Genomic DNA, 25,470 nt, shown 5'->3' with positions numbered 1-25,470 from the left:
GTATTTTTAGTAGAGACGGGGTTTCACCATGTTGACCAGGATGGTCTCGATCTCTTGACCTCGTGATCCACCCGCCTCGGCCTCCCAAAGTGCTGGGATTACAGGCTTGAGCCATCGCGCCCGGCCCTTTTTCTAGTTCTTAAGATGAAAAGTTGGGTTATCAATTTGAGAGCTTTCTTTTTTGTTGTTTTTTAAATAAGCATTTATATCTATAAACTTCTCTCTAAACACTGCTTTTTTAAGTTGCAGTCCATAAATTTTGGTATGTAGTACTTTAATTTATCTCAAGTTATTTTCTAATTTTCCTTGTGATTTCTTCTTTGACTCTGATTATTTAGAAGTGTCTTATTTAATTTCCACATATTTGTGCATTTCCCAAATTAGGAGTAGATCATTTAATTTCCACATATTTGTGCATTTCCCAAATTAGGAGTAGATCATTTAATTTCCACATATTTGTGCATTTCCCAAATTAGGAGTAGATTATTTAATTTCCACATATTCGTTCATTTCCCAAATTTCCCTTTGTTACTTAGTTCTAATTGTATTCTATAGTGGTCAAGAACATACTTTTTCTATCTGAAATGATACAAAAAGGACTGAAATATCCTTTTTACATGTATTGAGGCTAATTTTATGTCCTAATGATCTATCCTGAAGAGTGTTCCATATGCACTTAAATGTGTGTCCTGTTCTGTAAGTGGAGTATTCTACAGATGTCGTTAGGTCTATATGGCTTATAGTGGTGGATCTGGGAATCGAGCCCAAGCTATTCTGGCACTTTCAAGAGGGTGCTTGCTTACCTTTTCGAGGGCTCAGCATGCTATTTAGTATCATCCTAATGGTAAGAGGCATGCACAGTAAATGCTCACTTTGGATTTGCTCTTAAACACATCTATTCTGAAGAACTCCAAGGAGAGTAAAGTAGGAAATGAAATCAGCTGTTTTATCTTTCCTGACTAATTTCATGGGCATGTTCTAAATACATGACTACTATGTACTCTGCAAATAAAAATATATACAAGTGCACAGAGAAAATAAATGATGTTATTTCAAACTACTGAAATTTGGTCTGCGCAAGCACTTTCTGAAAGAAATATTATGACTTGGTACAGAAGAAATGAATTTTATGATTAAGAAACTTCTCTTACAAAATAAACTCTGTGAAGCAGTATCCAATGCAGTTGATTTAAGATAGTCCTTGTGAGGCAAATCTGGAAATTAAGACAACTACATCAATATGCAAAAATTATTTAACAAAATACCTTTTTCTATTCTTGCACAAAGTTTGTGGTTAATTCCATCAAACTGTTCAGAAGATAAGATGTGCATACTCTCTTCACCACACCTAAAAGAGAAAACTGGAATTTTAAACTTTTAAGAGAAAACTACAAAACAGTATTAATAACATATCATTAAGGCCACATCTACATTTTTTTAAAAAAAAAAAAAAAAAAAACACACACACACAATATTTCGGATCTTATGCAAAATTCACAAAGGTATTTGCCTTATTGTACTGTATAATATGAAAGTTTGCCAATTTAGTCAAGTACTAAGATTTTTAAAAATATATATATATATGACTATGACTTAAATACTATTGAATTATATGAAGTTACAAAACCAAAGAAATGCTTTACTTTTGTTTCTGATTATTATAATCAGCACTCAGCACCTTCACACATATTCTCCGTAAGCTTCTACTATGGAATCATGGCTATTTTTACTTGGACAATAGGAAAATTACAAGACCCTCCAAATACATCAAAACTTTCTCATTGAATAAAACACAGAACTCCTGGTTCTCATCGGAGATTTTACCGTCTAAAACATAGAACCCAATATCCAAAATTAGTGCCAGAAATAATAAATCTCAGGAAATAACTTTTTAATTTTCTTTTCCTGCTCACTCTTTTTCATCTTCATCCTAAACAGCTACCTTTGTATCATATTGCCTCTTGATGAAAGTAACAAAAGCATTTTGCTTTATAATACTGCATGGTGAATCATTTTCAAACTTGTGAGGGACAGTAGTCATGACAGAAGGGTGCTCCTATCCCAAATTCATGACACTAACTATATGATCTAATTAAATCAGAAAAAGTTGAGTACGGCAAAGGTGTTTTAGAAGCAGTTGTGGCTTACCCAGTCATATGGCAACCCCTGAATGTAAAAATATTCTTTCAAGCTGGTATGCTATGCCTTCTTCCAATTTTGATGACCATATCACAACATATCAATACAAGCAGTGTACATGTAGTGAAGCAAAGAGACTTTTGAACTATCCTCACAACTAACGTAAAGGTCATGGCAGGTAAATATATTCTTTCCACAGTTTGTCTAGCTAGATCTTCTTTCACATTAGTTCCTGAGGACTGAGGCTCCCTAGGTTCAACTGGGCACTTCTTGAAAAGAAAGTTCCTGAAGCTCTCTGCCCTTGTCCAGGAAAGGTTGGCTGCAGAAAGACTTCAGGTTTTCCTAGGGTGCTAGAGCACAATTACTTTGTGTGGCAGTGGGGAAGAAGATTCACCTGAGACTTTAGGTACAGGGGAGAGAAAAGACCATATGTAAAGTGATCACAGATTAGGGGAAGCAAGGTACCCTGAGAAAGACGGAGAACATTAGGGTTGATGATGGCAGTAACAGACAGGTGCTTAGAAACAGAAAAGAGTACTATGTTTCAGCAAATGCTTACATTCCTCCTTCCTATAGTCCTCCAGTCTGTATCCAGAAGAATGTGGCAATCACAGAACATCTTTTCCTCCACTCGCAGGATAAGCTTCCTATAGCCATAGATGGACAAGGAGGCAAAGATACAGTAGAAAAAAATGCCAACACTTCAAAACCTGACTGGAGCAGAAAACAATCTAGTCAATATGAAGAGAGTCTGAGCAGGGGCTTGGTAGCATGAAGAACAGAGACATCATCTTGCAAAGGGGCAGAAAGCAACTTTATATATTAGTATTGATATACCACGCTCTTTGGAGAACCACTGCTTTAGATGAATCTTTATTTGTATATTGGCCAAAAAAAAAAAAAAAAAGCCACCTATGTTTTGAGAAATTTATCATCATTTTACCTATGGTAAAAATAAAATATTTCTTAGTATGTTCTTTAGAATTTTTGTGTAAGCATTCTGTTGTTCCTAAGCCAATCTAAATTAATAGTCAAAATTAAAGCTATCATATTAAATGTATCTTTTTTACAAAAAAACAAAACTAAAATTTCATATTTTCTGGAATAAAAACATCCAGAAGAGTCACTATAAAATGCATCAAAACCTTAAGAGTATGGTAGTTCAAGCAAACATATTTTCATAACTTAAAAAATATGAAAAATACATATAATGTTTCATTCATGATTCACCCTTCTCAGTTACATTAAATAAATAAAACTTTTAATTGGGTAAGGGAAAAAAATCACTGTCTTGGCACGTTAAAAAGAAAATGGAGATCATTATAATTTCAAATGGAGATCTACTTAGTAAGTTTACAAAAAAATATAAAGTAAAAAAATCCCTTGGCCAAATAAAATGTACCCGCAGTACCAGCAGAGTTATAATATCTAGCGCTTTTCTCACCATTTATTTAGTGAACACCTGTGGGACACAGACTCAGCAGCTTGCTTAGTGAGATAGGGGCCCTGTTCTTAAAAAGCTAGTTGTAGAGCCTTGCTGGTGAATAAATTGTTTTCTAAAATAAGTAAAATGTAAGATAACATATGATGTGTCAGAGACTTTTTCAATAAAATAATTTAAATTACTACAAATGTTTGCTTTAAAAAATGTGCTTAAAAATTTCCACAGAACATCTCGTGCCTCCCATCTCCTTCTCAGCTTTAATATTGACCTCGGTCCCAGGAGAAATGGACACACAATACAGAAACTGCATTCAGAGCAGCTTGTCTTTCTCTGTGTCCTACACATTCTCATCTCCTCAAATTCTGCAACTGCTCAGAAAAGGGTGTTTGTGGTCAACTAGGAAACTCACTGCCCAGATTATTTTTGGAGCCAGCCTCTTTGATGCCTGACACTAAACCTGCTCTCCTTAACTCCTCAAACCTTCAGTACTATTCTCCTCTTCATGCTCTCTGTAGATCATTTCACCTCCATTTTCCAAAGGAAACAGAAGTTTTCCAATGGAAAGCTGCCTTCCATACAACCTACCAAAGTGGCTCCGGTCCTTCCTACTCTGGACCTGACACAACAAAGTGGTGCCCCTCCTCCTTCCAAATGCCAGACCCTCTGCCTATGCCTAATTCCATTCTTCCCAATAACATGAAAATACTATTCCTTTTCTTGCTTATATATTCAACCTCTTCTTATACAGATCTTTTGCACGGCTTGTTAAACAAACTCTAGTCTCTTCCAGCAAAAAAACCATTTGGCCCCCATATTTCCCTCCAGCTATAGCTCACAGGCCTATCCAGACACTTCCTGCTTCAAATAAATTTCTCTGCAGTTACCTAAACATTCTAACTTCATGTCCTCATCTCCTATTACCCCCCATATGTGCTTAAGCCCCCACTACACCTCTCCTCCAAGACCCTTCTCTCAAAGTCACCCACAGATGCTGTTCAGTCCTCATCTTACTGGACGTGTTAGCAGTAAAATCACCACTGTTATCTCCTTCTTAACATCCCCTTTTTCTCTTACTTTGTATCAAGCAGAAGCCCCTGGTCTCTCCTTCTGCCTGTCTTGCTATCCTTGGCCACTGAATGCTGAAAAGCCTCAAGGTAACATCTTGCCTCACTTTATATTCTCTCCCTAGGATATCTCATCCATTTCACAGACACATAAATAAAAGTGAACTTTTTTGTTCTGTACTTTTAATCTCTAGTCCAGACCCCTTCTATGAGCTCCACGATCTACTTATCTGTAGGTCCGTATCTGTCTACACAGGCGGCATACAGAGTGGTAAGGTACATGGGCTCTGGAGGTGAACTACCTACATTCAAATCCCTTTTCTTCCACTAACTGTCTGACATTGGACAAGTCTCTTAATATTTCTGTGTTCCATGTCCCCAGCTTAAAAAATGATGTAATAACTTTAAATGCTCAAAAATCTTAGCTATTATCATTATGACTATTTGACGTTTCCTCTTGTGTGTCTCAAAGCCATCTGAAATGCTCTACCTCTAGAATGAAATGCATAATATTCCCAAAATGTGATCTGCTTCTGGAATTCCCTCGCTGTCTAATGCTGTAATCAGAAATCTAGCAGTTAGTTTTGATACAGTTCTCTTTCCTCTCCCACTTCTAATACAACGTATCTGTTGAGATTTAAGGATTAAACCTCTTTTCTATAACTGCACCGCTATCACTTTAGCCCAAGCTCCATCCTCTCCAGTGCACGCCATAAAGTGGACTGTAACCTGTCAACACACTTCCACCCTTTACCCCAAAGCACCATCTACACTGCAGTCAGAAAGATCTTTACCAATTGCAAATCTGGTCAAGTCAACTTCAGGCTTAAAACCTTTTATTGGTTTCTCCTCGGTCTTAGAATAAGCAATGATCTTTATTAAATATAGTCTAAAAAGCTCTATAAGGTCTGAACTCTGCCTCCCTCTCCAGTCTGATTTCATACCATACATTCCCTTGGTTCTCTCAGCCCATTCTCTACTTGGCTTGCTTCCAGTTCCTCCTGCTGGCTTTGCTCCTTCCCACCACAGGGTCTTTGCCTATGCCCTTTCTTTCCTCTGTTTGAAATGCTGTTTCTTCCTCCTCTTCTAGTTGACTCTTATTCATCCATCAGATTTCTGCTTAAATGTATCCTCCTTAGGGAAGCCGCCTCTGGCCTCTCAGATGAAGCCAAATACTTTTATTCTTGGTACTCATCATTTTATGCCTTTCTTTCAGGGCAGAGAAAGGGTAAGTGAACTTGGGGAGGAAGGAGGAAAGAAGTATTTCAGTCAACTAGAAGTTAACACACTTAATCATTTAGTTGAAAAAGCAAACACAGGCACAAGGGGAAGAAGAATTACTTAGGTAACAATAGGCTATATGAAGAGAGGTGGGTAATAACAAGCTGTAAAAGCAAAGAAAAAACTAAATAACAAACCTGCTGGAATCAGAACAAGGACTTCCTGTGTGTCTCCAATCTTGTAGTTTTTATTAAAATGAGTTAGGGAAGAAAATGTTCCCACTCGAACTATATATGTTCAGTACACAGGTAATGATTCATCCAGTCTTAGCATATTAAGCCATAGACAAATCCAATCCAAATGACTAAAATGACCAAAAAAAAAGTAATTTTAACTAATAAGTTAATTTCAACAATGTCTTAAACACCTTTTAAACTGATATTTTGCATTACTGCTTCACATTTTATGTGTGTGTAAAAACTAAAAATCAGAATAGATTTTAATGGAATACCACTTAATAATCAAAAAGAACAAGTTGTATTATTTCTCAAGGAAATAATATTAATCTGAAGAGATAATCTCAAGACAATAAAAAAGTTAATTTATAAAAAGCTAAATCAAAAAAGTTAAATCTAAGGATCCATTTAAACAACAGTATTAAAATGAAAAAATTATGGAACTAGAGAACAGATTGGTGGTTGCCAGGCATTAGGGACAGGGGTGGGAAAGTGGGAAGGTAGATGAGTGTGATTATCAAAGGCCACCATGAGGAATCTTTGTGATGGAAACGTTCATCTTGACTGCAGTGGATACGAGAAGCTACACATGTGATAAAAATTAAATAGAACTAAATAAATACACATGCAAATGAGTTCTGGAAAAACTAGGAAAATCTGAATAAGATCTAGTTTGCATCAGTGTGTTAATATCCTGGGTGTTACCACTGGGAGGGCTGTGTAAGTGGTGCATGGAATGTATATTATCTCTTGTAACTACATGCAAATTTACAATCATCCCAAACTTAAAAGTGTCAATAAAAAACAGCTTTAAAGTGCTTTCACAACATTCTCAAACATGTTGGATTATATATACTTGACTACAGAATTCCAATTCTTTAAAAGTAGGCTTCTTCCAGTTTCTTCATGTTCTACCTTTGTTGCTCTCAGCCCATGAAGAAAGAGAGATTTAGGTAGACAGAAAGAAATGACTTGAGGTTGTAATAAACACAATTTAAAAAATCAGTATTTTTTAAAAGTAGATCTTAAAATGTACTTGAACGTTTGAGATCATAATGACATAAACAACTATTTATGACCTAAGAAAAACTCCCTCCTTTGGTACTTTGAAGTATTTAAAAAATCACATAGAATTAAATTACAAAGCTCAAAACTTGTTTATGCAGCTGGTCTTTTTTAAAATCAAGGAACTTTAAACCTACAATTCTAATAGGCTTACTGGTGACACCCTGATCCTTTGAAAAATAAATGAAATATCATAAATCATTTGACAGTTTTTAAGCTTAAATTTTTATCATCAGACTCTTTAAAAATAAAAAGCAATATGAAAGGATAGGATCTTGCTTTGTGCCCTACAAAGTTTAAGACAGAAAATAAATCATACTATTAAATGTCATTTAGAACCTTAACTTCAATACTTAGGATTAAATTGGCATAATATTCATGGTCATTCCTATGAGAATTCATGCAAGTCGAGTAGCTTTTCTTATAAAATATTGCAGAGCTCTGGCACTTCTGTGATAAATGAAGCAATAAGGCTTTGGAATTGCAATTGTGTATATTCAAGTACTTCATAGAAGCAACCAGGCTGTCATCTTGCTGGATATCTAGCACTGTGAATTTATTATTTGTTATCCAAAGGAATGTCTGAATACTTATGAAGAGCAAAGGGTTGGGGTAAGCTCTTAAAATTTAAGCTACAAATGTAGGACTACATTGTAGCCACAGTGTCCAAACTTCATTTTCTTGGCAAGTTAATTTAATAAAAAATATTCACAGATTTTGCAGGAAATGTAGAGATGAAAAATCTATAAATATCTTGAAAATGTTTATGATTCAACAGAACAGTTAAGATCTAGATATCAGCCACAGCATCCTGAGAATTGTTATAGTGAAGTTGCAAGAAAACATATTATGGGAGACATTCTCCATGACCTGGTTTTAAGGTAAACTCAGTGATGGGTCAATAATCAGTTCAACTCATAAAAGTGTGCTTTGAGAAGTCACCTGCACCAGCATTAGGGGAGGAAGGTCAAAGCTGGGCCCTCTTGGTTATCAGGTCCATCCTATTTTAATTGAAGGAGATTCATTCCAAAGGCCAAAAAAATTACTTCTGTCTTTTCTAATGGTTTCACTTACCTATCACATAAGTGAAAATTCATTATTTTCTTTCCCTTCTTGAAGCAATAATGGCATGACCTCTGAGAAATAGTCTCAGAAGATTTATAGTATACCAATATAAATTGTAATAATTTTAGATTTCAGTAGTTTTTCTAATTCACTTTTAAGATACAGCCACCAAAATTGTGGCCTCTAAATAAGGCCACTAATGTCACATCCGTATCAGGCTGTGTATAGGCATTTGATAAATATTTGAATGAATGAATTAGTGTTATCGGAAAGTCTACTTCTTATATTTTGCATATCATATTACTGCTAATGAACTACCCTTAAAGATTATTTAAGGGTACCTCTAATTTCTCAAGAAATGCTGAATACATACCACGTAGTATTTTCAACATATGTGCAAGTTATAAAGAAAAATAATAAAATGAACACCAGTTTTGTCACTAGCCAGTTTAGAGAATATATTACTTATAACTTTGAAGTCCCCTTTATGGCCTTTCCCCTTCCAATTCCAATCCTTTTCCCCATGCCTTCTCCCCAGCATTTTTTTTTTTTTTTTTGCTTTCCTTTGTAGTGTTACCATATGTATCCCTAATCAATATCTTTCTTAATTTTATATGATTTTGGATGGAGTTATATTGGTTGGGATCATATTGGAAGTATTCTTATGGTACTTGGTTTTATCTGTTCATGAGACTTATCCATGATGGTATGTTTGAATGTAGCACAATTTGTGCCTTCTCTTATTGATGGATATCTGAGTTGTTACCAGTTTTCTGGAACACATTATGTATTTCTCTATGCAGATTAACAAAAGTTTTTAATGCCTCAGAGTGGAGTTGCTTGGTCGATATATGCATAACTTATTAGTTAATGCAAATGTATTATATGGTTGATTCAATGTGTACAACCACCAGCAGGACAAGAAAGTTCAAGATGATCCAACATCTTTGCCAATCTAATGGACGTAAAAAAGTACTTCCTTGTGAGTTTTTAAAGCTTTTTTCCTTTTTGAGGCAAAATTTATATAAAATGAAAACTTTCCTTTCCCCATTCAGTTGCTTTGAATCTGTTTGAAATCAAATGACTATGTAAGTGGGTCTATGGCCTCTGTTCAATCGTATTTTGTATTAATCTATTAGTTGATCCTTATGGCAGCACTATGCTGTCTTGGTTATTGCAGCTTTACAGTTGTGATACAGTCAACTCTTCCAACTATGTTTTTAAGATGTCAGATATTCTCAGTCTTTTACATTTCCATGTAACTTTTAGAAACAGCTTGCTAATTTTACAAAAAGGCCCGTGGGATTATGCTAGGGATAATGCCAAATCTACAGATCAATTTTGAAAGAAATGTCATTTAATTGAGTCTTCCAATCCATGAGTATGGCATCTCTCTTCCATTTATTTATATCTTTAATTTTTCTCAGTATTGTTTTGTTGTTCTTAGAGATCTTGCATGTCTTTTGTTGAATTTATTTCTAAATGTTCTACTTTTATTAGAAATGGGAAATAGGTTCTATTAATGATCATCTCAATTCAAAAATACTTATTTCTCAGGGTGCCTCCCTCACATTTTCACTCCTTGGAAACATTAAATGAATCAAAATCATGAGAAAGTTTGTTTAATATTAAATAGTATATACTATATTCTGTATGGTAAACAAGACAAGAATTTCTACAAATGAATAGAGGCTTTATAAGTTGGCAGTAAAATAAAGGAATGGATAAAGTCTAACAATATACACGCTGGAAATGGGGGTGGCAAATTTTTATGATCCACTCACATTTTAAACAGATTCTCTGATGGAGAAGAGGGGTGCCAGACATACCATTCATCACTTCAGTGTGCAGTTGCACTGATCTTTTAGGTATAGGACTTTTGCTATCTAACTACTCCAAGGCCAAAGCTTTTTGACATCCAGCCCACACAGTCATGACTACAGGTTTCAAGGAGGAGAAGAGCAGGAAGTATTTAGCTTTGATTTTGAGCAGATACAGTTTAAGCCCTTAGATAAAATTTCGCTCTGTGTCTTCTGCTAAAGACAGAACTGCATCCCGAGATGCTGAGGATTCCTACTTGGTCTTCTTTCATTTGCAGCTTGTTATAATAGCAGTTTCACATCTTCCACTTTACTATGGCTCCTTTTCTTCCTTCTATGCTTTTTCCTGGAACTACTAATTTTATTTTCTATATCTTCACTATCTGATTCTTCAGACCTCTGTACATACAAGGATCTGAGAGTGAATTAGTCAAAGTTCCCATTATTACCACTGAGATCCCCAAAGACATTCCCTTCATCTCTGGCCTTGTTGGCTTCTCCTTTTCAAATCTTTTCTCCATATGCTTTGTCTTTTTTCCTCTATTCTTCTTTGTCATATTTTTCTACTTCCTGAAGCCTTTCTTTTGCTTTTTCAAGGTTTATACTACTATAATACTCTTCCTTAGGATCATTTAAGATGGATTTCTGCATCGGTGGCCACGCTGAACCTACTTCCCTTTGTCAGTAAAAATATTTTTCTTTTTTTTTTTTTTTTAAACAGAATCTTGCTCTGTCACCAGGCTGGAGCGTAGTGGTGTGATCTTGGCTCACCACAACCTCCATCTCCCGCATTCAAGCGATTCTCCTACCTCAGCCTTCCGAATAATTGGGACTACAGGCATACTCCACTGTGCCCAGCTAATTTTTGTATTTTTAGTAGAGAAGGGGTTTCACTATGTTGGCCTGGCTGGTCTCAAACTCCTGACCTCAGGATCCACTGGCCTCAGATCCTGGGATTACAGGCATGAGCCACCACACCCAGACAACAATTTTTTATTTTACAGTGTACTCTCTTCAAGGTCCAACCAACTCAAGCATACGGCCCAATCTCTCCTTAAAGAAATCAGCATCTGGGCCACCTTCAGCCTCCTCATCTGTGTTCATGAACTTTATAGAAATTTCCTGGCTTTTCTGTGCCTCATCAGTATTAGGAGCAGACTGAGCTTGAGGCTCCTCTGTTTTCACCACTTTTTCTTCCATTTTCTGCCTCATCTGCCTCTTTTCTTCTCCTCCTCTCCCTCTTCACTACTAATACCACTGGCCAGCGTGTACTCTTCCCCCTCCTGCTTCTGGTCTCTTTTGATCTGACTAAAGGATGAACAGCATATTGTTACTGAAATAGGCTCTAAGTTCTTCCAATGTAGTCAATGGTAAGAGATAAGAGCTGCATTCTCATTAACAACTCTTTGGTCAGTTGTTTTTATATTTTCTTCAGAGACCTTACCCAAAGTGTCATAACAAGAAAAAGAGACAAAGCATATTCAGGTAGAGATAACTTGTTCAAATCAAATACTTATCAGATACACTAATGCACACAGGGAATGAAACACCTTTGGAGGTTGTCCTTTTAATGGTTGATCTTCGGCTAAAAGGGACTCCAGTATTTTCTAGATGTCCCCAAGTTTTTCTGGATTGATTTTTCCTTCTTTCATAGGTACTCTCTTCTTGAGAAGTAGCTATGCCATCCTTTTTTTCTTCTGAGGGAAATAAAATTAATACAACTTCACCATCCTCATTTTACCTGGCAGATCGATCTGCCCTGGGAATATGAGTTGGCATCCTCTGGACAATCAAACCAAAGAACCCAATTCATGACCTGGGTATCCTGCACCCTGGCTGCAGGATCAGTAATAAAGAGCACTGCAGCTCTCTTACAGATCAACTTATTACAGACTTCATTTTTCTCATCTGCTGCTGTCAGCCATAGAGGTCAAGAACAGAAATAGCAAAGTATAGCCAGCAAAAAACTTGGTTAAGATATTTGGCTTTTTCTTTACCACTGGAAAAAACCATAATACTCTTTTGCAGATGGCTTCTCAAACAGGAATATTTAATATATTTTACTACAGTTCACAAACTATGTAGTTTTGTTCCAAAGTGGCAGGAGTGTTATATTTCACTTTTGTCCCCAACACAAATATATTCAGTGTTTTTCTAACTCAAGCATATAAGATCTTTTACAGACTTAATTTGTTTTACCTAGAAAGAAACAAATGATGTTTCTTGGGAAGATTTTTGGTAACAGCATTCATGGTATCAAGCAAACACCATGCTCAAGATTCTATACTTCATCAATGAACTAACCTTTGGAAACGGGGATCACAATAACTTATTGCTTCATCTTTGTGCTAAAGAAGTTGAACCTGTATGCAAACAAGTGTATTTATGTGGTTGATTAGCAGCTTCAAGTACATCTTTACCTTTCAATGTTGGGTAAAAAAGGTCTGACCTTCAGTGCTGCCTTAATAAAGGCTCAAAGAAATCATCTGTACATTCTTCTCAATTTAAAGCTATTTGCCTATGACTTATAGTTGAAGGACTATTTGGACAGATATAAAAATCCATAAGTTACCTATTCTTTACTTTAAAATCTTTTAAGTATGGCCTATTTTCTTGCACTGAATGAAATCTGAAGCCAATATAATTTTTCTTGATAAATATCTTGACCTATTTTTCTGGCTCCCTCCCAAAATTTTATCTCTGAGGTCCAGCAACTTTTCCAGACCTAGGCACGCAGTGTGTCCTTTCAACGTTTAGATTCAAGTTGTCATTTATTTCAGAAAAGTTTATGCTCTAAACACTGGTTTTCTTTCATTAAGTTTGGACTTTTTGTTGGGTCTACGATTATGCTTATTATGGCTCTACTCTGCCTGCCATATGTACCCATGGTCTTGAAATTGAGGAATATCTGAGGCTGCTCTAATGCTTTGCAAGAGATATGTAGGCATAGTTTTAGGGCAATCTATTTCCAAGTCCTCAACTCTCATTTTTCCTAATACCAATCTTTCTGAGAGTGTACAGGCAGCTAAGGCATCATGCGGCCTCTCTTCTCACCTCCAAAAGAAATGCATACCTCCTGGGATATAAAAACCTCCAGGGGTCCAAAAATGGGAAAAATTACAACAATGCTATCTATGAAACCTCCTTTCATCAAAGCACTACAGTAAGGCGTTGCTCTTTCCATGTCTCATACAGACCTTATTAAAGAAATGGAGTATTTCGTCCATATTATTATATGGTAAATCGAGTGTATTGTAGAATGAAGCAGTTCTACAATATACTGTGAGGACATTTTACTTATATGGATTACCTCTTCCATACTCTTATAAGTGTTAGAGAAGTGTCTCTCTGGAGACTTTAGTGAGTGCAAAGCAAAGAAACACTGAAGGCAGCAGCATCTTACAGTATCCAAGCAACACATGGTAAGGCTCTGTGCCTTATCTACTTAATCTATATTAGAATTCAGCCATGTGATGGTTGTCATGGAGGCATATATTAACATATTTATTAGAGATGAAAAATCAAGTGGGACTTTTACTGACAGAAGGATGTCTGATTTAGAAGATAAGTTTGAAAATAAATAGCAGCTTTGTCAATTAGATTAAATGGCAACCATTTTCCCTAAAGTGAATAATCTACACTTATAGCTGCAACGTTTTGATAAAAATATATTTGAGGAATAAATTAAGAAAAACCATTGCTGCCAGGTGCAGTAGCTCACGCCTGTAATCCCAGCACTTTGGGAGGCCAATGTGGGCAGATCACCTGACGTCAGGAGTTAGAGACGAGCCTGGCCAACATGGTGAAACCATGTCTCTAGTAAAACTACAAAAAATTAGCCAGGCACGGTGGCAGACGCCTGTAATCCCAGCTACTTGGGAGGCTGAGGCAGGAGAATTGCTTGAACCTGAGAGGCAGAGGTTGCAGTGAGCTGAGACTGCACCACTGCACTGCAGCCTGGTCAACAAGAGTGAAACTTCATTTAAAAAAAAGAAAAAGAAAAAAAAATCCATTGTCTAAAAATTGTATATTGCCAAGTATTCACTAGAATTAGTGATATTTTAAACAACCCTTTCTAAGTATGTTGAGTTAAACAGGGTGCCCCCAAGTAAAAGAGTAGTAAGTGTAATGGTCATTTGATAAGTCTTAGTTAAGCCTTTTTGATAAATTTCCCCAAACTAAGAAAGTGATGGCAAATTCGTCTCCAAGTTAAGTGATTTCCAGTCCTTTGCTTTCTACAAATGATGGTATAACTGAGTTGTCAGTAGAAACATCATTAAATAATTTGTAGATCACATTATGATTTCTGGCACATAACTCAGCAGAATGAGCAAAGTTAGTAAGTGATGCAGTGTTTCCATCATATTGTAAACACTGACATTTTAAAGCTCAGGTGTTATGTCACTGTTTTAAATGTGTATTTGACTTTGCTCACCTCTCTCTTGCCAAATTTCCATGACCTCACTGTTTTTCCTGTATCATCTTATTCTCTTGTACTCCTTCCAATGTTGTTTTCATTTCACAATTTCGTTTTCTTCTTTAATTTCTTTCCCGAGTTCTGCTTCTAAATGTATAATTTTAGATTTTATAACTATGATTACTAACATTTTAATTTTTCCCATTTTGTGTATGATGAGGTAAGAATCCACTTTCCATCCTTTTTTATAGGGATACTCTATTGCCTCAGCACCATATACTGAAAGCTGTACGCACCTTTTTCCCCCACTGCTCTTCAACACACACCTGTTTTGTCATAAATCAAGCTTCCACCTATAGGTGGATCTGTTTGTAAATTTTCTATTCTTTTCATCTGCCAATCTGTATATCCTTATACCATACACTGGCTTAACTACTATAGTTTTATATTGTCGTTATATAAAGGCAGCAAAAAGTACTTCCTTGATAGTAGGAAAAACACTTTCTATAGGAATAATATGTGATTATGGGATGATTGCTCTTCCATTTAAGTTCAGAATTATAATGTCAAGTATCATCCAAATAATAATATTAATAGTAATCACACAATCTCAAAATCTGTTAGGGATTTGATTCTATGTGCAATGAGAGAGAATTAACATCTTTGCCACATTAAATCTTCTAATCCATTAATGTCTTTCAGTAAAAGTTTATAACTTTTCAGTGAAGGACTTAGACAATACTTGTTAGAGTTCTTCAAAAGATATTTGTAGTACATTGCTACGTAAATTATATCTTTTAAAATACATTTCTGTAGTAACTTTCCTGTGGAAAAGTCTTGTAGATGCCATCTTAACCAAGCGATCAAAGTTAACATGACCAGTGATAAGTCATTTTGTTACTGAAACACCAGAAGTTTGGTCTAGGTCCTGCTGCTCCGCTGCACAGAAAGCCAATGACTGAGACAACAAGTGTTGCCAAGGAAGAAGGCTTTAACCATGTGCTACGGCCAAGCAGATGGTAGCTCAGTCTCAAATTCATCTCCCTGACCAACTACATTAGGGATTTACATACCGGGGAAGAAATGTAACAATGTGTGAGAAAACAGGAACTCTGGAGAGGCAAAGAAGCAATCATGATGAATGGGGGGTCCCACATTTCATTGTTTAGATGTGGTGATCTGGTGAGTTTCAGTTCTTTGATACTTATTTTTAGAGGCCTGAAGGTCATTTCCTGAGAAAGCAACTCAGATAAAAGAAATCTAATTTCCATCTTTAAGACCAGAAGGGTCAATTTATGTTTATCCAAAAAACTATCTATGGGACAAATGGGAGGGTTTCAATATTGATTTCATTTACTGCCTGATATATAAGATTACCTGTGATGTAATAATGAGAAAACACCAAACTCAAATTGATATCCTTTCTACAAAAGACCTGACCACTAAACCTCAAAAGTATCAAATCCCTCAAAGACACAATCAAGAAATTGCCTTAAATTGGAATAGACTTAAGAGACATGGCTATTGAATGCAGTATGGTATCCTGGATTAGATCCTGAAATGAAAAAAGAATATCACTAGAAAAGCTGGTAATATCAAAATAAAGGCTGTAGTTTAGTTAATATTAGTATGCAAATGTTAATTTTGTTAACTATACTACAGCTATGTAGAATGTTAATTATTTCAAAATAAAGTTGTTTTTAAATTTTCTGTTTTGTTGTTGTTGCTGGTCTATAGAAATGCAACTGGCTTTCCTATATTGACTTTACATCTAAAAACTTTGCTAAACTCTCCAATTTTAAGGATTTAGCTGCACAGTTCTAGGAGCTTTCTATATAGAAAGTTAAGTCACTTGCCAATAACGACAGTGTTTTTCTCCCTTTCCATTCCTACATCTTTTCTTGTTGTTGTCTCCCGCCCCTCACCCCTGACCCTGACTTACTCTGCTGGCTAGGATCTCTGATACAACATTGAACAGAAATGATGATATCTGCAGCTTTATCTTTTAAGAGTTAGATTACATCTGTTGACGCCCAGAACTAATTTCAATTTCACAGAATAATCTGGGGAAGATTAGTTGTTTTTGCTTTGAACATTTCCACCACAGAGATAACAATATTACTTTTTAAAGTTTCAAATACTGAAAATGTTTATCAGAAAGTATAAAAGAATGTATAATACAAAGACAAAGAAGTAACACAAAGACAAGAAAGAGATGCCATATGGTACTATGTTATTAAAACAAAATAGATGTTATCACATTAACCTGTCCAAACGTTGCTATCCCCTTCACAGTGTGGGAGCTGTCATTGGGAAGTGGTTGCCCAAAGTTTACCTTTTCCAAGCTTTTCCAACCTTGTATCAGATATGGCCTTGTGAGTAGTTCTCCCCAAAAGAATGTCAGTGAGAATGACTAAATGCCAACCTCCAGATTAAGGTTCCTCAGAAGCAGGTAAGGTATATTTGTGCTCTCTTTCCCCAGCTGCCAGAGGACTCCAAAGCCCACTTTATGGAAGGTCACCAAATGATCAAGAATGCCTTCAATGCACAGCTTCATTAGCAATAAATGCACTTTAATTGGATTTAAGCTATTATACAATTTGGAGTGCATTTATTATAATAGCTGGCTTTCCCTAATATAAAAACATGGTATTTTTGAGGGGGGTGCTGACTTTAAAGAAACTAAAATATATGGTGACTGCTTAGCAGCCAAACAGCAGGAGATGAAGAAACTGAGAAAACGACAGAAAGGTACTAAGCCATATAGTCATAAAATACTTATTAAAATATTGCTTGCCAAAACTAATCCTTGGTGATGAAGTGAAAGTGTGGTTGCCTCCAGAAGTTTAAAGTAAGAAATTAACTGGAAATGAACACCCGTCTTGGGCAATGGAAATGTTTGATATCATATTTTGGATAGTAGTTACACGGATGAACACAACTGTCGAAACTCGCTGAACTCAACAATTAAGAGCTGTGAGTTTATCCTATGTAAGTTATATCTCAATTTTTAAAAATGCCTGATATAACTTCAAAAGCAGAACAAGTGTCTACCAAGCCCATGGAGAAAAGAGATGAAAAACAGTATTAGAATGACAAAGTACTACTTGCTGCACTTATCAAAGATTAAAAGAAAGAAATGTGCACAGGCAAGCACTGACAGACTTGAGAGTGGAAATGAAAGGAAACAGAAAATTCGGAAATTTGGAGGGCTCCCAGGGTTAGAAGAGCTGATGGTTCTGGATCTCACATGGTAAAAAAGAAGACTGAAAAAGACTGAGCCAAACTGGTCCATTATGTTTTCTCAGGCAAACAGAGGGACTCAGCCTCGTTGCAAATCAAGTTAAGTAGGTTAATTTTCCACAAAACCCATTTTTGGTGGCTGTACAAGAGCCACCAGTAAGTTGAAAGACAAGAGAATAAAAATAAGGAAACAAAATATATTAGGCTTGGGAATTTTTGGTGTGCTTACTGGCTAGAATGACCATAACATACGTTGTCTAAACTGGGGTAGTTTTGAGAGTAGAAGAAAGCATTATTACTTAACACACCAAGACAAGAGGTATAAGTTGAGACTGCCCTTGGGCCAGGCATGGGGGCTCACGCCTGTAATCCCAGCACTTTGGGAGGCCGAGGCAGGTGGATCACGAGGTCAAGAGATCGAGATCATCCTGGTCAACATGGTGAAACCCCATCTCTACTAAAAATACAAAAAATTAGCTGGGCATGGTAGCACGTGCCTGTAATCCCAGCTACTCAGGAGGCTGAGGCAGGAGAGTTGCCTGCACCCAGGAGGCAGAGGTTGCAGTGAGCCGAGATCGCGCCATTGCACTCCAGCCTGGCTAACAGGAGCAAAACTCCATCTCCAAAAAAAAAAAAAAAAAAAAAAAGACTGCCCTTGTGAGCCTGGGCCACACGGTCACTCTAATGCTAGCCCATGATATTAACTAAAAGAGGTCAAGAGCCATCTCGGTTTTGGAGGAATGGCATTGCCAAAACCTCCACATGTGATACCTATAAGCCTTTGACTGACCCTTAAAACAATGCTCAAGCTCCTTGAATTGAAAGAACAGAAAGAAGGAAACAAAGACTTACAGGCTCCACAAAGGGCATGTTCACCAATGTCCACATATATGTGACCTTGGAGGAAAATGGGTGAGGAAGACCTTGCAGAGGGCAGAATCAGGTCCCGAGAACAATAAACAAAGAAGTTCCTCCCAGACAGCAGGATCGGAGGCTAATGAAAGAACATTTCCCACACTAGCTAAAGATTCTTCAACATGCTTCCTGCCATCCACGATTTTTGTCACTGTCAGTATTCCTAATCTTAACATTGAGGAACCCTGCCCTTAACCATTACTTTGCACTCTAAAACCGTTCCCTCAGTTTTAGCAGATTAAATGCAAACTTATAATGTGCTAACTGGCCTAATGCAATAAATTATAGACATTGCACGTAAAGTGATGGTGAAAATAAACCGTCTTTTACAAAGATCACTGAACTGATGGCCAGGAGGCTCTTATTTCATCCAACCTTCACTATTAACTGTGTGATCCTGGAGAAACCATGACTTCTCAGGACTTCAGTTCTTTCATCTGTAAAATGAATAAGAGGATGCCTTCCAGTTCTTTAATTCTAATTTAAAATTCTTGACCATGCTGAGCCAAAAAAGTACAGAAAATCTCTATAAAATATCCACAATTGACTAGTTGGTCCAGTTTTTACAGCAGAAGCAACTCAGCACAATTCTAAGAAGCTATATTGGCAAGAAAAAATTCTGGCAGTCTTATTTCTGATTTTTCTATTTTATTTGGGTCTCGGTACAATAAGGAATAAAATGTAACCTTTTTTTCAGTGGGAAAAGACACTTGCTTTCCATTTCATTAAGTTTTAGAAACTAATCCAAAGAGAAGGAAGGGGGACCTCCACCCACTCCAAAACTTCAATACTTTGAAATTATTAGAATATTTACACACTAGAATTTAGAACATTTGAAAAACCAAAATGAATTTGGAGAGGCTTTTAACCTAAAAATACCATAATGACATATTTTATTAGTTACATAGTCAATAACAGTCACTGAATCCTAAAAATATTTTTTTCTAATAATTAAACATTTGAAAAATATGTCTGCTAAATTTCAACTTTTGATATCTCCTCTAACTTTTAGGAGAAAATGACATTCAAGATTCTGTCTTCTTCACTGATGAAAGAGAATACAAAAGGTAATATTCTACATTGAAACTTCATTATTTATATTGATCCAGTTCACTTGTTTATAAATGTAAGAGCCAAACATTCAAAGAGAATAGGACACACACACACAAAGGCAAACATTCTGCAAACCCTGCTATCACATTTTGATGTTTCTATTTGAGTACTGATATTTAAAATATCAGTACTCAACAAATAAGAACTTATTGGTTCTTATTCAAAACACTTTATATATGACATTTGTTTTTCCTGCTGCTCTAAGGTCAGATCAGTTAACTCTAGCTAGTCCCCACTGACCCCAAGTCCCCTGATTCTCTGCAGTTCCGATTTTTCCAGAGAATGAACCCCTTATCTTGTGGAGTTGGGGAACATTGCTGTCCAGCTAAGGTGAGGTGAAGACTTGGGAGTTCAGCTAGTCCTTTGACAGACTTTCAGCTGATCATCTGTTTTTAGCACCATGCCTCACCTCCTCTTCAACCTCCTGATATCAATGTCATCTCCTCTGCAAGTGCTTTGGTTTTTACCTTCTGTACTAAGTCATGGTATCATATGCTTTCTGTTTCAGATTTTATGGTTTAAGGTAACAGATGAGACCTACTTCTGACAAAAAGAGTTGGAATTTGTGTTTCTGTTTCCTTTGTTTTATGCTGAAATTTTAACAGAAGAAAGCAAATGGTGGCCGGGAGCAGTGGCTCACGCCTGTAATCCCAACACTTTGGTAGGCCAAGGAAGGTGGATCACGAGGTCAGGAGATCGAGACCATCCTGGCCAACATGGTGAAACTCCGTCTCTACTAAAATACCAAAACAAACAAACAAAAAATTAGCCGGGTATGGTGGTGAGCACCTGTAGTCCAAGTTACTCAGGAGGCTGAGGTAGAGGAATCACTTGAACCCAGGAGGCAGAGGTGAGCCGAGATGGCAACACTGCACTCTAGCCTGGCAACAGAGTGAGACTCTGTCTCAAAAAAAAAAAAAAAAAAAAAAAAAAAAAAAAAAAAAATTGGTTTAAAAAAAAAAAAAAAAAAAAAAAAAAAAAAGCAGATAGTTCTTTACTTAACATCTTAAAACCAGAAACTATAATCTGAATGATTTCACATACCATTTTTAATGGTGTGAAGTCATGACAGTTTGGTCTGATAAGCACATATTCCCATTTCGCTTCTAATTCCTTTGGAGAAAGCCTCTCCTACCTCCATGAGACCCACATGGGGCTTGCAGTCACTGGGCTATGCCCCTCTACTGGAGCACTAAGAAAACATACCAAGGCTGGCCCACCGGTATACCCCATTCCCAGGCCTCAGTGACACAAGGATCCATACATGGGGTCAAAGAGAGTCAAGCTACATTTTCTCTAAGGCAGGTAGCTAGACATTTGGTGTGACAGGTTCTCTTTCTGCTGAGATTGGTAAACTGGACGAACAACAGTCTTGAGCTGTTAGTGGTCATCTTACTGACCATGCCTGTCTGAAGAATGACAAATAAACCAGCAGAGGAGTCCAAATGAGATCATTTGAGTTCCTGGCTGAAACCACGGCTGAAGCCAGATGCACCTCTGGAAACCATAGTTACAGAAACAATTACGTTTCCTTTATTTTCATAAACTGGTTTCAGCTGGCTTTCTTTCATTTGCAACTGAAGCAGTCCTAACGAACACATCATTGAATCCAAATGTTCCAATTACTAAAACTCAAACAACAGAAACAACACTGCTTTCCCCCAAATTAAATATCCTAACTTCTTTTATTCAAATAAAATCACAAATCAGAAATAACGGTCGCATATGTGTCCCTTTCACCATGTAGGTAAAATACTTTAACTTTAGTTGAATGTTAACTTCTTCAAAGTAGCAGTATCTTTTATAATGAAATGCATGTATACTCTATAGTACTAAAAACCCAATAGCCACTAACCTACCGCTACTGGGTTTTTTGTTTCGGCTAGGTACTTCAAACATTCTTGAAAATTCCTTGAACTTTCTCTATCAGAGCTCTCTGATTTTTAGTAAAATCAAGTTGTATAATTATTTTATGTAAAGACTTTGTGGAAAAATGAAATATCTCAAAAATATTTGTTCCCTTGGGAGGAAACATATAATTTAAATTCAAAGAATTAGTCAGTCTCAATCTCTGACCCAGAGACTAGGGACCAGGATAATTTTAACCTGAAGATTTATAAGGAGAAGGTAGAGGGTAACATGCTCCCAAGGAGATAAGTAGGAAGGCTTAGAAATCAGTGTTCCTTGGACACTCTCCCTGGAGTAACTGCCTTTATTGTTATCTGCAAACCATTGTGCTCAACAACCCAACAGGCAATATCTAAGCTTCTGGGTTTGAAGTTCTTTGGGTCTTCAGTTAGCTTCAAGTGCATATAGGGGCCAGACAGGTAATCTAAAAGAGTGAGCAGGCTGACATTTTTAAAGTATTACAGTTGCATGCATTAAAAAGAAAATCTTATTTAAAAAATTCTAGTCTCTCTCTCTCTTTTTATTTATTCATGCAACATTTCTACCTACGATCCCTGGTTTTCCTATGCTTTGTTTCATAATGCTATCTTAAATAATAGTTTTTGGCACTGATACTCCTTGTATACATTTAAATTATATATAAATAAGAGCTAATAACAATGATAATAGTTCAGTTTATTGAGGACATAGTATGTGCCAGGTAATGTACTAAGTGCTTTATATATGGTAACTTATTTTGTCCTTACTGCAATTCTATAACCACCTTACAGGACTGTCCCACTATCCCATTGCATAGATGACAGTACTCAGGCACTGGGTAATCAGCTTATTCAACATCACGTAGCAAGCAAGTTATGAATTTGAACGCAGGCACTCTGCCTCAAGGAGCCGTGCCTCAAGGAACTCTGTCCTTAACCATTACTCTGTACTCTACAAAGAAGTATGCCATCGGTTATGGGTTGAATTATGTACCAAAATGATATGCTGAAGTCCTAACCCCCAGTACCCATGTGACTGGTATCCTTACAAGAAGAGGAAAATTTGGATGCAGACAGACACAGAGGGAAGACAGCCATGAAAAGATGGAGACAGATTGGCTTAATGCTACAAGTTAAGGAATGCCTGGGGCTTCCAGAAGCCAGAAGAGGCAAAGCAGAATCCTCCCCATGAGCCTCTGAGGGAACATGGTCCTGCGAACACCTTGACTTTAGATTTCTAACCTTTAGAACCGTAAGAGAATAAATTTCTGTTATTTAAAGCCACCTAGTTTGTAGTACTTGCTTATGCAGTCAGTCCTAGAAAATCTCTCATTTATACTGGAATATTTTATCCAATCAACTTGCTATTTTCAATTTTAATACAGATGGTGGCATGAGTAACATTTAAACTTTCCTCTAAATACTGTTTAAAGAAAAACAACAGCCAGGGTTGTTATCGGTTACAACCTACAATCTAAAAGCCCAGCATCCTATCTAACAGAGGCAGCTTCTACTTAGCTCTAGCTGGTTACTGCCACATGCAAGAGCAGGATCAAAGTTGCCGGGTCTTCCAGTTTCCAAGAGAATGCAGAAATCTGGATTTGTGCATTAAATTAGTTAACAAAAAATTATATCAGTTACTAGTTAAAATAATACTTGTTAACAAGCAACTTTTGCTTTAAAAACAAAACAGCCAGGCTTCGTGGCTTGCACTTGTGATTCCAGTACCTCAGAAGGCTGAGGCGGGAGGATCACTTGAGCCTAGCAGTTCACGGCTACCGTGAGTCATGATAAGAGCACTGTACTTCAGCCTGCGTGACAGAGTGAGACCCTGTCTAAAAATACTAATAATTAAAAACAATAAACATTATGCAGGCTACACAAAACATATTTATGAACCAAACTTATCAAGAGGTCCTGATTTTTACAATCTCTGTTGTATGTTTTCTTTGCTTTCCGTGTGTACTGCCCCTTGCACTCCACTTGACCTGGGCCCAACTGCAGCTATCCATCTACCCGATGTAGAAAGCAGGCACAGTGCAGGGACTGGGAGCCACATTGAAATCAGCATCTGAGGACTAGGGAGCCCTCTTTGGGAGGTAATGAGTTGGCAGACGCAGCAGAGTTGCACACATTCAGGAATCCAAGACCAAATGGGTGCGCTCTCCTTGATCTGTATCTGCATATCTGAAGTCTGATGCTGCTCCTCTCTCATCAGTTGGTGTCCCATGTAAAAAAGACTTAGAGCTTTAATTGGGCAAAGGTTTTGTGTAAGGCTAGGACATGACTTAATATTTCTCAGGCTGTCCATTCATAGCACTGTCCTTACAATTTCATTGACTTCCCCAAACTTCTTACTTCATGTGTGTGTGTGTGTGTGTGTGTGTGTGTGTGTGTACACGCCTGTATATATATATATATATATATATATATATACTTGAAGGATTTGTAAGTTGATATTAACAGTTCATAACTGTCTTTCAGTATTCACCATATTGTAACCTAAAAAAGTTGTCCAGAAACTTGCAAACATTTTTGAAAAGGAGTTTTGTAAAAACGGTTTTACAAAATGTCTTTATTCCTCAGGTTTGTTCTAAAACTTTGTGTGAATGTTAGTATCAACTCTAGTCCAATAAGCTATATTGCTAGTTAGTAGTCTCATTGGCTACAAACATTTCTTCAGTATCTACCAGAGTTCAGACCTACTTGTTATGGTATAGAAACAAATGATTGCTTCTGGCAAGTGAAAACAGGTACTTGATACATTGCCAGGACACTCTCTACCACAATGAGGTGTTAAATGCACAGTGAGGCAGCTTGGAACACCACAGTGTTTGGAACTTACAAATCTGACCAACACCATTTTTAGTTAAGTTTGTAGGGCAACGCTAAGAAGTAAAATACCATAAAATATGTCCAACTCATCTCATTTAATCTTTATTGTTGTTGCTGCTGTGTTTTGCTTGAATTAAACATCTCTGAAATTTCTATTGGTTTATATACCTATGAAATCATTTGGGAACTCCCTAGATTATTATTCTCACAACAACCCCAAATGGTTGGTAAAGCAGGTTTTATCTCCATATTACAGGTGAGGAAGCTGAAGCTCGGTGATGTTAAATAACTTGTTCAAGGTTGTTAGTGACAACAGGTTGTCTCAGTCTATTTAGTGTTGTTATAAATACGTCAGGATGGGTGATTTATAAAGAAATAAAGGTTTCTTTGGCTCATGGTTCTGCAGGCTGTATAGGAAACATATAGTTCCAGCATCTGCTTGGCTTCTGGTGAGGGCCTCAGGCTGTTTCCACTAACAGCTGGGGGCAAAGGAGAGCCGCATGTGTGGAGATCACATAGCAAGAGGGGAAGCAAGAGGACAGGAAGTACCAGGCTCTTTTTAACAACCAGCTTTTGTGGAAACTAACAAAGCAAGGAGGGCGCCAAGACATTCATGAGTGACCCGCCCCCATGACCCAAACACCTCCCTTTAGGTCTCACCTCAAACACGGATATCAAATTTTAACATGAGATTGGGGAGTGTATTAGTCTGTTCTCACACTGCTATAAAGAAATACCAGAGACTGGGTAATTTATAAAGAAAAGAGGTTTAACTGATTCACAGATCCACATGGCTGGAGGGGCCTCAGGAAACTTACAACCATGGCAAAAGGAAGCAGGCATGTCTTACGTGGCAGCAAGCAAGAGAAAGCATGAAGAGCAAGGAGAGGGAAAGCCCCTTAAAAAACCATCAGATCTCGTGAGAATTCACTCACTATCATGAGAACAGCATGAGGGAACTGCCCCCATGATCCAATCACCTCCCACTAGGTCTCTTCTTAGACACG

The 25,470-nt window shown here is 37.0% G+C and overlaps 1 protein-coding gene across 9 annotated transcripts in view; it reads right to left on the bottom strand.

Moving 5' to 3' along the window:
• The window catches only part of ZNF438 (zinc finger protein 438), a 123,127-nt gene that overhangs the window by 60,084 nt on the left and 37,573 nt on the right, over positions 1–25,470 (bottom strand). For 7 of the 9 annotated variants that reach the window (XM_037740938.1, XM_037740939.1, XM_037740937.1 and 4 more), the window contains one exon: positions 1,266–1,348. The gene's annotated coding sequence lies outside the window, so the exon portion shown is untranslated. Of the gene's footprint in view, positions 1–1,265; positions 1,349–14,489; positions 14,625–25,470 lie in introns of those variants that run through there. The other 2 variants (XM_037740940.1, XM_037740943.1) reach the window with 2 other exon arrangements.

The sequence above is a fragment of the Cebus imitator genome, unplaced genomic scaffold (genome assembly GCF_001604975.1).
Source record: "Cebus imitator isolate Cc_AM_T3 unplaced genomic scaffold, Cebus_imitator-1.0 Scaffold92, whole genome shotgun sequence".
Classification (NCBI taxonomy): Eukaryota; Metazoa; Chordata; class Mammalia; order Primates; family Cebidae; genus Cebus; species Cebus imitator.
The sequence above is the reverse complement of the archived record's forward strand: the minus strand, read 5'-3'. Positions and strand labels throughout refer to the sequence as shown.